Source organism: Pan paniscus, chromosome 4, assembly GCF_029289425.2.
Source record: "Pan paniscus chromosome 4, NHGRI_mPanPan1-v2.0_pri, whole genome shotgun sequence".
NCBI classification, from domain to species: Eukaryota; Metazoa; Chordata; class Mammalia; order Primates; family Hominidae; genus Pan; species Pan paniscus.
The window spans coordinates 113,779,575-113,798,684 of NC_073253.2; positions in this window are offsets into that span (position 1 = coordinate 113,779,575).

Below are 19,110 nucleotides of genomic sequence, written 5' to 3' on the forward strand. Positions count from 1 at the left end.
CTTATAATGGATTTGGAGATATCTTTCTTTTCAGGTCTATACTCTATATTAACCTACAATAAGGCAGGGGCCATGTCTTCTTTGTATCTCTCAGAACTGTCTAACTGTCTTCAAGGACATTAAAACATTGCTAGAAATAGAAAACCCATATATGAAACAACTACAAGTACAAAGAAACAGTATAAAAAGAAATGTTAAAGTATATGTATCATGCTCTGTCCACATTGAAAGTTCTATGAAGTCACAAGGTATGGTAGAAAGAGTTTTAGTGTTAGACAGATGTGAATTCACATCCTGACTCTTCCACTTCCCAGCTGTGTGAGCATACATACCTCAGCTAATTTCCCAATAATGCCCACCTCACTGAGTAGCTGTGTAAACATTAGATGAGATGTGACAATCCATCACAGTAGTTGCTAAGAAAATACCTATTCTCATACCTCTTCACTGAGAAGGGAGAGTGATTATATGTACTAAATTACTCAAGTATAACTGCTTAAAGTAGGTGAGATTTGAGCTTGACCTTGAATAGAAAGAAGAATTTGGACAGATAGATTTTTATACAAAGTGCCATCCATATGGAGAAATCACTGTAAAGAAGGCAGCTGACCTGCTTAAAACTCTTCCCAGATGTACCTAAGACCCAGCTTTCAGATGCTCTATCACTCCCACAACTCACCCCTCAGAGCAATGTGAGAGTCATTATACATGAACGCAATCCAGCTTCAAAACTCCTTCATAAATTAGAGAGAAAATGTAAAATAGTAGTAATGGTATTTAGAAAAGATTCATTCTTTAATGAAAGAATGTTCCTGAAAAATGATATTGAGCTGTTCACTTGTTTGCACAGAAGTACACATTAGACTAACAGACATCAGAGCTGGCACGACAATATCTACCAACATTCAAACAAACACAGGGTAGGTAATAATTTCCATGTGTGGATGGTTCCAGTGTTAACAAAGCAGTCTAAAGCAATCTCATTTACTTTTATGGTTAAGTATTCAAGACGCATCCTTTTTTTTAACATCCGAATGTTTTCACGGCTGAAGGGAGACCAGTATAGCCTGGAAAACAATTTACAATGATGTGTAAAGTAGTTACATTTTCCAACAAGTCTGTTTCTTCAATTATTCCACCTATATTAATAGCTCTTCATGGCATTTGATAGATAATAGTCCCAATGCAATCACCCACTTCAGCTGGAGAAGAGCAAGTGCTATCCAAATAGAAAGAGTCCAAGTTTGCAGTTGATTACAAACTCAGGCCTTTGTGCAGACCATTCCCAGCACCGGCTAGCTGTCACTGAGAAAGGGTGCTGTTGGCAGGCTGCCCTGCTATCACTCTAACGCCAGTTCATTCTGTTTCGGATCTGCAGCTAGGTTTGTGCTATCAGAAAACCAAAGCAATTGATTCCTGTCTCCTACTGTTTAGATAAGTGGAACAATGTGTAATTTGGTTTAGGTAAAAAAAGAAAAAGAAAAAATATAGATTGTAGGAAAAGGCTTAAAGAAAGAGATAAAGACACAAATGGGATTTTTCTCCATCTCTTGAACTCAGTATGAATTTAATAAATTTGAAGATATTTATAAGGAATTGAAATAAAAAATCCAAAGATAAGAACTGAAAGTAAAAGAATGCAATGTTGTTGAAGTACTCATTTTTGATACCATTCACGATCATCATATGTGGACAACTGCCATCGATTCTGAATTGGGGTCCCAGCTTAGGCTTTTGCCCCCTGTAATCTTACCCACACATAATACCCACAGTTAGTCTTTTTAAATGGTAAGTCAAATACTATCATTTCTTTGCTCAAAATTCTTGAATGGCTTCCACCCTCATTCATAATAAAATCTAAAGTATTCACAAGCTTTTACTGAACTTTCCAGCCTCACTTCATCACCCTCCTAGTGCTTACTCCAACCAAGGCATACTCTGAACTCACAAAACACTAAGCCAGCTCCCACCTGCTGTCTACACCCCAACCCCTGCCAATGGCAGGCTTTCTTTTCACTCAGGTTTCTGCTCAAATGTCACCTACCCAGGGAGGTCTTCCCTGACCACACATCACTATCATCCTCTGCTTCACTGCTCCTCTGAGCAGTTATCAATACTTCACATTAAATTACTTATCTGTCTCGCCCATTAGAATATTAGCTGCAAGATGGGGATGTTGCATCTCAGAGCATGGAACACTGGAAGCTACATGGTAGACACTCAAAAAATGTTGCGGCAGAAAGAAAGGGAGGAAAGGAGAGAGAAAAAAGGAAGTTTTCCTTGTCTTACTACTCAAATGTTGGTGTCTTTGCTCCCCAAATAACTGAATGTGTAGGCTAATTGGAGAACAACTATTTATGTTCCTGGATCGATTTCCTAGAGATAGTAACATTAGGAAAAGAGCAAGGGCTTCGGAAACAAAGAGACCTGGATTTAAATCCCATCTCCATCACCAAATAGCTTTTTGACTTTGAACAAGTTTTTTAAACTCTGTTGAACGTTACAGTTGCTAAGCCTTTAAACACCCGTAAGTATTAGCTAGGCACTAGAGATACCTCAGAAAAACTGAGAGAATTAAGTTAACCAAACTCCATTAAAAGTAGCTTGGCAAAAATGCATGATTAATAAATATTAGCTCTCTGTTCCCTACCCCATCTACCTCATCCTCCCAGCAGCTTTACCTGCCCAATAAATGCACCTTGGATAAGCAAAAGGAAGAGTGGCTGCTGGAAGACTATGAAACCTACAATGAGCAAACAAAGTAACTCCAGTGAAAGCACTTTGAAAAGGGCAGTACAGTATACAAATAAACTGAAGAAGTTATCATTCCCTTTGTTAAAAACGTATTATAGAACCAGTTTTTCAAGTCTTGAACTTGTAGTAAGTAAATTAGCTTGAGGACACTCCAAGTAAAAAGGACTCTGGGGCAAAGAATAAGCCAAGTGAAGATGAAACAGAGAAAAGAAGACAAAGTGTTCCAAGGGGAATAACTACTCTTGACAAAGCACTCCAGAACGCCAGGTGTCTGAACATCAGGGAACTGACTGGCCAGCACCTCCAGTAAGTGCTCCATCAGACTCACACTGACTCCAGTTTCCATCTTCGTAGGAGAAGAAATAGAAGCCCACAACATCACAAACAAGCCCTTAGGTCGTCTGCAGCCATCTTTCCCACTGATGTGTGGTCATGATCAAGCTCTGGGAAGGACAGGATAGAAGATACAGTGAAAATCACCCCACCAATCAACAGAGGTGAGTAAAATATAAGCAACAGGAGAACACTGTTCATATTTATCCTCATCCTACATGGACTCTCCCTAAATTGCCTCCCTTGAGCACACAGCACTTCAGGGAAGAAAATTAACATTCCTCTGAGTTCCTGAAATATGTTGGGTCTTGGGATCTTCACCATCACATACATTGTCTCATTTTATCACCACAGTAGTCCAAGAAAATCCCTATTTTCTAGAGGAAAAAGCTGAGACTTAGGAAGCTGATGAAAGTATTAAAGCCAGAAATAGCATTTAGCACTAACTCTATAAAAAAAAAGAAACAAGTCATCTCTTGCATTTGTATACTAGAACTTTATAAATTACAAAGTGTTTTCACAGGCATTCCCCTAAATTAACTTCCACAAACATACCTTCGAAGGCAAATCATACAGTATTAGTATCTCACTAAATAACAGAAAAAGCTGAGGCTCAGAGCAATTGAATGATTTGTCTAAAACTGCACAGCCAGTAAGTGGCAGAACTGGGAGACTTGAACCTACTTCCCTAATTCTGGGAATGGTGCTCTTTCCTCTAAGAGATGATTCCTACTTCTCAAAAGAGAACTAGATGTATGTAAAACACATGCATTTTAAAATTTGAGCTGGAAAAGGACATAGTTACCATCTAGAACCTGTAAGTAATAGCCCAATCCCCCTGAGTTATCTGGGTGACAAAAGCTGTTGATACCTCAAATCTCCATGGCTCAGCACCATGAAGACTTACTTCTAACCCAAGGGAAACCTCAAAACAGGTACTGTAGATATACGGTAATTCAAAGATCCAGGTTTCATCTATCCTTCACTTGGGCCTCTGCACCCAGGAAAAGAGGAAAAAAATGGACACACATCACTTCAGTTTCATTCTACTGGGAGCACTAGTCACAGGCCATTCCTGGATGCCAGTGGCCATGTGGTACATGGCTGTGCAGCCACTTCACATGAACAACTCTACACTATGAAAAGCAGAGCATGAATTATAAGTGAATAGCTAGTTATTTTTGTCATTCCCTACTAACATAACCAATCATGAAACAAAAAACGGCTGTGAGATAATACCCTTAAAGTCAGGAGCCAGCTTAAATTGTTTTACACAGCCACAAACAAGCATAATATTTTCAAACATTATTTGATCCTGCTGCTATATAGTCTTCCAAAGTATACAAATAATAACAAATAAATGTAATTTGCCCCTAAGGATAGTATATTCTCATCCATCAGGGAATATGAGATCACCTGGGATGAATACTAAATTTTAAAAATGTAGATTTCCAGGACCCAGACCCAGTAATTTTTACATAAGTGCTTCTGATGCCTCAGGCCCACAGACCATACTTTGTGAAATACTGCCACACAACCACAGTTATTTCATGACTAGTGATTATATAATGGCTCCTTAAATGTTAGACTGGAGAGAGGAGAAATACGTCAGCCATCCAACAGCCTCCTCGCAAAACCCAGAAGTCAGCTCCAGGAAGGAGCAGGAAATCTTTGTGGTTTCAGATTTTCCACATTCAAACATATACCCACTCCCACAAAGGGTTTGTTTTGCTGTCTAGGTTCTATTTTCTGGTCTCCTTGACACCGCAGAAACAACTTGGCCCTTCGCAAAGACTCAGATAATTTCAAATGGCAGGAGTTGCCTCACAAGGACAAAGGAGACAAAGATGGATTGGGCACACCTAAGACCTAGAAAAAATAATATCTGTATTTAATAACTTCTATTTTACCTACAACACTGTGGCTCTCTCTGGAGCAAGGAGAAACTAGGGTATGAGGTACCGGCTACACTCAAGCTACACAACAGTTGTTGCTCATTAACCTTGTATAACATGACATCTGATTCTTCCTTAACACAGGTAACAAATCACTTCTCATATCAGGGAGTTGCCCCAGAAGCCTTCAAACTATTTTAAGCCTAGTGCCGTGTCCAAGAAATCATTCTAAATGTTATCAATGGTGATCCTGAGAAATTCAAGCACAGTCAGTCAAAGAAAGTAATTCAAAATATTTTCCACTTTGTGAGTCTTTAGAAGACCTTTTTATTGGAAAAACAGAAAAATAAATTAAGATTCAGAATGCTTGGCTTCATCCTGATTGCCAGGTTTTGCAATTGTTCATTGAATCAGATGGGACTGAAAAAAAAAAAAAGGCAGTCAGAGAGTACCTGAATATCAGCTGGAGCAGGAGACTGGGGATAAAAATAAAACCAACTTGGTAGCTGATTAAACCTGCAGCAGGGCCTGGCAACTGTGGTGGGGGGAGGGAGTTATGATCTGGGCATGCCATAATGCTCCCACCTACCTAGGGGTCTCCAAGAGCATGACACTTTGATAAGGCTCCAGTCTAGAGACCACTAGAGACTAACCAGTAACACATACACACTCTCCTTAGAGCCCTGGGAAATTTCAAATTCTCCAACATGGAGGATCCAAATTATTGTCTACAAGCTGAAATATGCCCAAGCTTATGCCCCCATCCAGCACTCATAGCCGTTATCCTCCACCTGCCTTGCAATTCTAATCAAACACCACCCCCACCATGTTGTATTCTTGCTGCTCCTTCTCCCACATACCTGACCTCCCCATGTCACCAAGCTTCTCTTTTCTTACACAAGTAATTTCCAGACTTGCACCTACAAGGCATGGGTGGGTTACTTGCCCCTCCAGGTCGCTGACTCCAGATGCAATCTTTTCTTCTCATCTCCTCTCCACCTCCGCATCCAACCAAGCTGTCTCCCACCCCTCCACTTCCCGTTTCCCCAGTCACCCAGATTGAGGCATCGCCCTTGTCCCCCTCACAGGTTCCTGTCTGTAATTCCTGCCTCCAGTTTCTCATCATTCCAATGTACCCTTTAAACTATGCCTAGACTATTTGGTAAATAACTAACCATTAACATTTCAACCCTGAATAAGGTGGATGTTACTGATTAATGGTGCCAATTCTTCAACTTTCCTTGAATCTATGTCCTTTACCATGTAAATCTGCAGTTCCTGTCCACACTGACTTGAATTGGTCATGAGACTTGTTTGGCCTATAAGATGCTTACTTGAGAAGGATTTGCAAACTGACCTTGCTTACTCTTGTGCTTCTACAATTGCCATGAGAACATTCATGGGCTGGCCTACTGTATGAGAAGCATGTGAAGAGCTGGGGAGCTCCAGCAAGAGCAACCTTATACCAGCCAAAAGCCCAACACCAGACATATGAGTGAGCCCAGCTGAGACCAAAATTATTCAATTAAGTTCAGTGTAACTCACCAACAGACTAAATAAATGCTTATTGTTTTAAGCTGCTGTTTTGTGGGGAGATTTGGTATGAGACATTATGGTGGCAACAGATAGCCAACAGGACAATACACAATACAATGAGATTATTTCAAAAGATATTCTGCCCATCCTGTTCATAATCAAAGCTTCCCCTTCATGTCACCATCTGTCTAGTTCCTGAGACTTCCACCCTTCTATTTGTAGGTTTTACGTGCCCCTGGGCCAATAGACAGAATAGATCAGATCTGAACAGACCTTTACTATAGACCTTTCTTCCACATGCTTGAGAAGAGAAGATTCCTGGTAATTGGTGATATTCAACATTTTGTGATGAGACCAGTAAGTAAGCAGTGACTCAGTTTCCTTACAGTTAGAACTGGTGACAGAAGGTGTCCAATGCAGAAACAGTTAAGGTTTTACAGTCTAGCCCCTCAATTTGGGAAAATTAATGCCAAAAGTGTGTATCTGAATCTTTCTCTTACACTGACCAGCAGCTTCCCAGAAAAATGGTTGTGTTTTCACAGGATATGTTTCTGATTGGTCTCATGTCCATGTGTGGGCGATCCAGGGGAGAGAGCAGAACCCATCAGAGAAGTCCTTGAGATACAAATGGAAGGATTTGTTAAGGATTGTGCAAAAGGAGAAGAAACCAATCAGTACTTTGACTTATTGCCCCACAATTTGTGTTTTCTCTCCCCAAGTTGAATACAAATTATTTGAGAACAAGTTTTCAATTCAATCCTCTTTTGAGGTGGCAATAGAGGCAACAGAAAAAAACTGGATTTAAAATCATGAACTCTGTCATCAGGGAAAGCAACTTAATCACTGTTTTCTGTGGGTTAGAGTCGTCTGTTGTCTTATGTAATCACAGAATATAGAGAATATGTAGATGATAAATGGGTAGAATAAGTAGATCAACTAAATGTTACCTTCTTACTCTAAGAAAACACACTCTGTCGCCCTAGCCCATTATTCTCTCACATTACTATGTTTTATTTTCTTCATAGCACTGTATTATTAACCATAATAATCTTATATATGTATTTACATATCTATTTTCTATTTTCCTCAAGTCAAATGTAAGCACCATGAAGGCAGAGTCTCCACAAGAGGAGGACTCCATGAGGGTGTATCATTTACTATTGCATCTCCAGCTTTCAGAAATTGTTAGTCACATGGCAGGTACTCAGTGAATAATAACTTGAAGGAAGAAAAGATGGTAAGAAGAGAGAGAGAGGAGGAAGGAAAGAAAGGAGGAAGGGAAGGAGAAAAAGATTAATGGGTGCATGGAAACTTTATCTTCAGAGTTATCTAACTTCCTATTAATAACATCCAATCCATCAAAAGAATTATATTTCTTTGGGCACACTTGGCATTACAGAAACAATTTCAATTCATAAAGAGACAGGCAAAAACATTTTCTTTGCATTATAAAAAGTACTTGGTATTCACACAAATATTTTAATCCAAAGATTTCTGTGTTCTCTAACTGATAACCTATTCTCTAAATTTTTAAGTTTGGGAATTCTTCATATAAATACACAAATGGACCCAGTGAAGGACCGCAGAATGAGCCATCTAACACTACTTAGCGTATTTCCTTGTCTGTATAATTAAAGAGTTGGATTACATAGTTTTTATTATTTCTTTTGAAACTCTATAAGTTAATGATAATTAGGAAAGCCATCGCTTCTGGTTTCAAGCTCTACTGCAAGAAACCACAATATTCACCAGATATATTTTCAAAATTAAGTAACTACTGAAAAGCATGAAAGCTGAATGGGGTGCTATACATTCATGTTTAAGTTTGCTGAAGATAGGTCAGCTGGAATTGCAAAATTCTGATTTAAAAATACTCCTCTGCCAAGATTAATTTTGAATGTGAGAATTAGATACCTTAGAGCCTAAAGGAGCATTATATGGCCAGGGATCTCAACTCCAACAAAGGCAGGCCTGCCAGCAGCTCCAGCTACAGTCAAAGATGTACAAAATGCTCCCTGTCCTGTTGGATAATAAAATTTTCTGAATTTCTATTTGCCTCCTTGAAATGAGGCATGAATGAGGACCCAAGATGAGATTAATATAGTCTCTTTTCCATCCTCTTGATTCACCCCCATCACAGTAGGTGTCTTAGTCCAGGCTCTTTTGTTTGCAAGTAACAGAAACCCTCTTAGCATGGTTAAGGGAAAATAGCATGGTTTTCATAATGGAATAATGCTATCTTGTGGAATCTGGGACACGAAGGTGCCTGAGCCCTAGTAGGAGTAAAAATTTTGTTGCCAGTAGGAACAAGGCCACCCACTCTCTTGATCTTGGTTCTTAGATCCCCTGCTCTGCTCTGCTCTATCTGCCTCAGGGATTGTTACATTCTCCTTGCCTATGGCCACCACCCAGCGCCCTGGTTTATAGAATCTCAGTTCAAGCCATGTGTAGAGGCTGAAACTAACACCCCCTCCACCAAATCCAAAGTCCTGGGAAAGAGATTCTGATTAGCCCACACTGGGCCAAGTAACCTCCTTTATTCAAATCAACTGTGACAAGAGGGCAAATATGACTGTGAAGAATTCATCTGTGAGTCAAGAAGGGGCAGCCATGGGAAAATAAGGTCATTATGAAGACACTCCAAAGAGAGGCAGCAATAACATCTTCACAAGGACTCTATTAGGAGGGAGGCCCTTCTCATACAAGCTAAGAAATGACCTGTGTTAAGGTTCTCCTAGAGGGACAGAACTTACATGACAGATCATGTCAGTTAATAACTAATAGGATATATATACACACACACATATACATATATACATGTATATATATTTATAAAGTTTATTAAGTATTAACTTACACGATCACAAGGTCCCACAATAAGCTGTCTAAAAGCTGAGGAGCAAGGAGAGCCAGTCAGAGCCCCAAAACTGAAGAACTTGGAGTCCATTGTTTGAGGGCAGGAAACATCCAGCACAGGAGGAAGATGGAGGCTGGGAAGCTAGGCCAGTCTCGCTCCTTTTCACATTTTTCTGCCTGCTTTATATTCGCTGGAAGCTGATTAGATTGTGCCCACCAGATTAAGTGTGAATCTGCCTTCCCCAGCCCACTGACTCAAATCTTAATCTCTTTTGGCAACACCCACACAGATGCACCCAGAATTAATACTTTGTATCCTTCAATCCAATCAAGTTGACACTCAGTATTAACCATCACATGAGCAGAGTGAAGACGCTTCCCAACAGGCATCTTGAGTTGCCACAAACAGTGGCTTAAAACAACACATTGATTACTTTATAATTCTGTAGATCAGAAGTCCAACATGGGTCTCACTGGGCTACAATCTAGGTGTTAGCAGGGGAGACAGTCTACATATCTAGGGGAGAATACACAGTATTTCCTTTCCTTTTCCAGCTTCTAGAGGCCATTCACATAGCTCCTTCTTCCATCTGCAAAGCCAGCAAAGTTGCATCTCTCTGACCATTCTTCCGTCATCATATCTCTTTCTCTGGCCACAGTCTAAGGACTTCTCTGATTTTAGGGGCCCATGTGATTAGATTGGCACCACTCAGATAGTCCAGATTATCTCCCCATCTCAAGGACCTTAACTTAATCACATCTGCAAGACCTTTTTTGCCATGTAAGTTAACATATTCACAGATTCCAGAAATTAGGAGTGGATATCTTTGGAAAGTAATTATTCTGTCTATCACAGAAGGGTTTCTGAAATTAAAATATTTTTACACTTTTCACTTTAAGGTGTGTTTTACTTATTCGCCTAAATTTCATAACAATTTTCCAGTATTTCTTCCAGGGGTCATTTTATAATGGAGATGTATAGTCCATGTGCACATGAAAACAGGAAAAAAATTATACATACATAATTTTCTATTAATTATTCTAATAATTATACATGTACATGTATATAATTATAAATACATATAATTATACATATATAAATTCCTATTATATGTATATACGTATTATATGCATGTATAATTATATGTGTATAATTAAATATGTATATAATTGCACATATATAAACTTATTATATATGTATAATAATAGCACACTTAAGGAAATTTTAAGCCTCACCTACAAAAGCCTTATCAACATTTTATTTGATTAATATTGAGTATCTGTAATCACCAACTGTCAGTCCTATAATAAAGTATAAGTAACAAGTATTGAACCTCTAATTCCCAAGCACTTTCCCAGGCCCATTATATCTCTCATTTCAGTTAATCTTCACAATGACCCTGCAAAGGGAATGCTATTATCTCCATGTTAGAAATGAATAAAACAATGATAAATAAGTTTTGCCAAGTCAAATGGACAGTAAGAACTGGAGCCAAGACTCAACTCAAAGCCATGCTCAAATACAAGTTTCCTATTCTGTCCTTTATACCAGATAGCCACCGAAGAATAAAACCCGGTTTTTACGTGGGCTTACAATGTTCTGCTCTCTCACAATCAGAAATAACAACCATTCAATTAATAGCAATCCTTCCATTAATAAGCAAATACATCAGGAATATGGGACATGGGGATACACATGTGATTCACTGCTAAGCAGACTCTTGGTAAGTAGGGCTGACAAGGTTCTGAGGATGACCAGGATCTTGGAGACAGCTGTTTATTACTGGCCATCATATAGGTTTTCTTTCTAATTTTTCCCAATTACATAGAAAGACATAGACAGAGATATAATGAAGACAAAGAAAGAGAACTGTGCCTCAGTATCCTCATCCATAAAATGGTCATAATTAAAGGTACTTAGCTAAGTTGAAATAATTGTTGGAAAATTAAATCAGTATATATATACACAGTGTATATATATACACAGAGTACACAGTGTATATATATATACACACAGTATATATATACACACAGTATATATATACACAGTATATATATACACACAGTATATATACACACAGTATATATATACACACAGTATATATACACACAGTATATATATACACACAGTATATATACACACAGTATATATATACACACAGTATATATACACACAGTATATATATACACACAGTATATATATACACACAGTATATATATACACAGTATATATATACACACAGTATATATATACACAGTATATATATACACACAGTACACTGTGTGTATATATACACACAGTATATATACACACAGTGTATACATATACACACAGTATATAAACAGTGTATATATATACACACAGTATATATAAACACAGCGTATATATATACACACACTATATATACACACAGCGTATATATATACACACAGTATATATACACACAGCGTATATATAAACACACAGTATATATACACAGCGTATATATAAACACACAGTATATATATACACACAGTATATATATACACAGTGTATATATATACACACAGTATATATACACACAGTGTATATATATACACACAGTATATATACACACAGTGTATATATATACACACAGTATATATACACACAGTGTATATATATACACACAGTATATATATACACTGTGTGTATATATACACACAGTATATATACACACAGTGTATATATATACACACAGTATATATATGCACAGTGTATATATACACACAGTATATATATGCACAGTGTATATATATACACACAGTATATATATGCACAGTGTATATATATACACACAGTATATATATGCACAGTGTATATACACACAGTATATATATGCACAGTGTATATATATACACAGTATATATATGCACAGTGTATATACACAGTATATATATACACAGTACACATATACACACAGTATATATACACACAGTATATATATACACAGTATATAGACACACAGTATATATACACACAGCATATATATACACAGTATATATATACACAGCATATATACACAGCATATATACATACACAGTATATATATATACAGCATATATACATACACACAGTATATATATACACAGCATCTACACATACATATAGAATATATATATACACAGCCTATAAACATACACACAGTATATATATACACAGCATCTATATATACACACAGTATATATATACACAGCATCTATACATACACACAGTATATATATACACAGCATATATACATACACACAGTACATATATACAAAGCATAAATACATACACACAGTATATATAAACAGCATATATACATACACACAGTATATATATACACAGCATATATACATACACACAGTACATATATACACAGCATATATATACACAGCATATATATACACACAGTATATATACACAGCACATATATACACACAGTATATATACAAAGCATATATATACACAGTATATATACGCACAGCATATATATACACACAGTATATATACGCACAGCATATATATACACACAGTATATATATGCACAGCGTATATATACACACAGTATATATATACACAGTGTATATACACACAGTACATATATACAAAATATATATACAGAATATATATACACACGGTATATATATACACAGTATATATATACACACACGGTATATACATATACGCAGTATATATATATACACACGGTATATATACGCAGTATATATATACACACGGTATATATATACGCAGTATATATATACACACGGTATATATATATACGCAGTATATATATACACACGGTATATATATATACGCAGTATTTCTATACACACGGTATATATATACGCAGTATTTATATACACACGGTATATATATACGCAGTATATATACACACGGTATATAAATATACACGCAGTATATATATAAACGTGGTATATATACACAGCATATACATACACACTATATATACACAGTATATATATACACAGCATATATATACACACATTATATATACACACGCAGTATATATACACGCAGTATATATACACATACAGCATATGTATACACACAGTACATATACACACAGTATATATATACACACAGTATATATACACAGTATATATATACACACACTATATATATCCACAGTATATATATACACACACTGTATATATATATCCACAGTATATATATACACACACTGTATATATATATCCACAGTATATATATACACACACTGTATATATATATCCACAGTATATATATACACACAGTATATATATATATCCACAGTATATATATACACACAGTATATACACACAGTATATATACACACAGTATGTACACATAGTATATATATACACACAGTACATATATACACAGTATAGATATATACACACAGTACATATACATACACAGTATATATACACAGTATATATAAATACACAGTATATATATACACAGTATACATACACACAGTATATATATAGACACAGTACATACATAAAAACAGTATATATATACACAGTACATACATACACACAGTATATATATACACAGTATATACATACAGACAGTATATATACACATGGTATATCCATACACAGAGTATATACATACACACAGTATATATATACACAGAATATACATACACACAGTATATATATACACAGAATATACATACACACACTATATATATACACAGAATATACATACACACAGTATATATACACAGTATATACATACACAGTATATATATACACAGTATATGCATACACAGTATATATATACACAGTATATACATACACAGCATATATACACAGTATATAAATACAAACAGTATATATATACAATATATACATGCACACAGTATATATACACACAGTATATACATACACAGTATATATACACACAGTATATACATACACACAGAATATATACACACAGTATATACATACACACAGAATATATACACACAGCGTATATATACACACAGTATATATACACACAGCGTATATGTACACAGTGTATATATACACACAGCATATACACACAGTGTATATATACACACAGCATATACACACAGTGTATATATACACACAGCATATACACACAGTGTATATATACACACAGCATATACACATACACAGTGTATATATACACACAGTATATACACATACACAGTGTATATATACACACAGTATATACACATACACAGTGTATATATACACACAGTATATACACATACACAGTGTATATATACACACAGTATATACACATACACAGTGTATATATACACACAGTATATACACATACACAGTGTATATATACACACAGTATATACACATACACAGTGTATATATACACACAGTATATACACATACACAGTGTATATATACACACAGTATATACACATACACAGTGTATATATACACACAGTATATACACATACACAGTGTATATATACACACAGTATATACACATACACAGTGTATATACACACAGTATATACACATACACAGTGTATATACACACAGTATATACACATACACAGTGTATATACACAGTATATACACATACACAGTGTATATACACACAGTATATGTACATGCACAGTATACATACACACAGTATATATACACACAGTATATATACACACAGTATATAAACAGAGTATATATATACACGCAGTATATATATACACAGTATATATACACACAGTATATATATACACACAGTATATATACACACACAGTATATATAGACAGTATCTATATACAGTATATATATACACAGTATATATACACACAGTATATATACACACAGTATACATACACACAGTATATATACACACACACAGTATATATACACACAGTATATATATACATACACAGTATATATACACAGTATGTATATACATACACAGTATATATACACAGTATATATATACACAGTATATATACATAGTATGTAAATACACAGTATATATATACAAAGTATATATATACACACGGTATATATATACACAGTATATATATACACACAGTATATATGTACACAGTATATATATACACACAGTATATATGTACACAGTATATATACACACACAGTATATATGTACACAGTATATATACACAGTATATATGTACACAGTATTTATACGCACAGTATATATACACACAGTATATATACACACAGTATATACACACAGTATATATACACACAGTATATATATATACAGTATATATACACACAGTATATATATATATACACAGTATATATACACACAGTATATATATACACAGTATATATACACACAGTATATATATATACAGTATATATACACACAGTATATATATACACAGTATATATACACACAGTATATATATATACACAGTATACATACACACAGTATATATACGCACAGTATACATACACACAGTATATATACACAGTATGTATATACACAGTATATATATACACAGTATGTATATACACAGTATGTATATACACAGTATATATATACACAGTATGTATATACACAGTACATATATACACAGTATGTATATACACGGTACATATATACACAGTATGTATATACACGGTACATATATACACAGTATGTATATACACAGTACATATATAGACAGTATATATACAGTACATATATACACAGTATATATACACAGTATATACACACAGTATATATATACACATTATATGTACACACAGTATATATATACACATTATATATACACACAGTACATATACACATTATATATACACAGTACATATACACATTATATATACACAGTATATATACACAGTATATATACACAGTATATATACACAGTATATATATACAGTATATATACACAGTATATATATACAGTATATATACACAGTATATATATACAGTATATATACACAGTATATATATACAGTATATATACACAGTATATATATACAGTATATATACACAGTATATATATACAGTATATATACACAGTATATATATAGTATATATACACAGTATATATAGTATATATACACAGTATATATACACACAGTATATATAATGTATATACACACAGTATATATAATGTATATATACACAGTATATATAGTATATATACACATTATATATACAGTATCTATATACACATTATATATATACAGTATGTATATACACAGTATATATATACAGTATATATATACACAGTATGTATATATACAGTATATACGCAGAGTATATATATACACAGTATATATACACAGTAGATATATACACAGTATGTATACACACAGTATATATGCACAGTATATATACACACAGTATATATACACACAGTATATATACAGACAGTATGTATACACACAGTATATATACACAATCTATACATATACACAGTATATATATACACAGTCTATATATACACAGTCTATATATATACACAGTATATATATACACAGTCTATATACACAGTATATATATACACAGTAGATATATACACAGTATATATATTTACACAGTGTATATACACACAGTATATATATTTACACAGTATATATACACACAGTATATATATATACACCGTGTATATACACACAGTATATATATATACACCGTGTATATACACACAGTATATATACACACAGTATATATGTACACAGTTTATATACACACAGTATAGATGTACACAGTATATATACACACAGTATATATACACACAGTATATATACACACAGTATATATACACACAGTATATATACACACAGTATATATACACACGGTATATATACACACAGTATATATACACACGGTATATATATACACACAGTATATATATACACGGTATATATATACACACAGTATATATATACACGGTATATATATACATATAAACAGTACATAACACAGTATATATATAGACGGTATATATATACACAATCTGCATATACACAGTATATATACATATACACAGTATATTTATGTACATCGCTTATATACATATACACAGTATATATGTATATACACAGTTTATATGTATATATGGTGTATATGTATATACAAGGTGTATATGAATATGCACAGTGTATATGTATATACATGGTGTATATGTATATGCATGGTGTGTATGTATATGCACGGTGTATATGTATATACACGGTGTATATGTATATGCACGGTGTATATGTATATACACGGTGTATATGTATATACTGTGTATATATGCATGCTGTGTGTATATATGCATACTGTGTATATATGCATACTGTCTATATATACTGAATTATATACATACTTTGTATATATACTGAACTATATAGTGTGTATATTTACTGAACTATATATATACTGTGTATATATACGGAAATATGTATGTACTATGTACATATATACTGAAATATATATGTACTGTGTATATATACTGATATATGTACTCTGTATATATATACTGAAATATACATGTACTGTGTATATATATACTGAAATATACATGTACTGTGTATATATATACTGAAATATATATACTGTATATATATACTGAAATATATATAGTGTATATATATACTGAAACATATATAGTGTATATATATACTGAAATATATATATTGTATATTTATACTGAAATATATATAGTGTATATATACTGAAATATATATACTGTGTATATGTGTACTGAAATCTATATATACTGTGTATATATGTACTGAAATCTATATATACTGTGTATATATGTACTGAAATCTATATATACTGTGTATATATATACTGAAATCTATATATACTGTGTATATATATACTGAAATCTATATATACTGTGTATATATATACTGAAATCTATATATACTGTGTATATATATACTGAAATATATATATACTGTGTATATATATACTGAAATATAGATACTGTGTATATATACTGAAATATATATATACTGTGTATATATATACTGAAATATATATATACTGTGTGTATATATACTGAAATATGTATGTACTGTGTATATATACTGAAATATATATACTGTGTATATATATACTGAAATGTATATACTTTGTATGTATACTGAAATATATATACTGTGTGTATATATGCTGAAATATACATATACTCTGTATATATATACTGAAATATATATACTGTGTTTATATATATTTCAGTATATATGTATATATTCTTCTAAATATAAATTTATATATATATTCATATATTTATAAATATATACTTATATATTTACAAATATGTATTTGACAAATATATTTATATTTGTCAAAGTGTTTGACAAATATATATATATATTTAGAACAATGTCCAGCTTATAGAAAACATTATCCTTACCACCGCCAACATCATCATTACCATCTTGTTCTTTGTCACTATCAATATTTCAGGCTTAAAGTACTAATAAATATAAAGGCTAGAAGGTCTCTACATATTGGAGGGAGCTCCAGGATGTCAATGGACAAATTACCATTCTGGTCTTCTTTGGTCTCAAATACAGCCATTGGTCATATGCACTCCTCTATTGAATTTATTGCCTCCTTATAGTTAGAGACTTTCACTCCTTAATGCTATTTTTTTTTTCTTCTAGGAGTCTAGGAAAATCCAATTCCTAGCCCATCCATTTTTTCAGTTTCTGTATGTATAATTTCTCTTACAATAAAAAGACAAATCAAACTCCACTTTTAGAAACATCTTCGAAATACAATGTGGCCTCTTA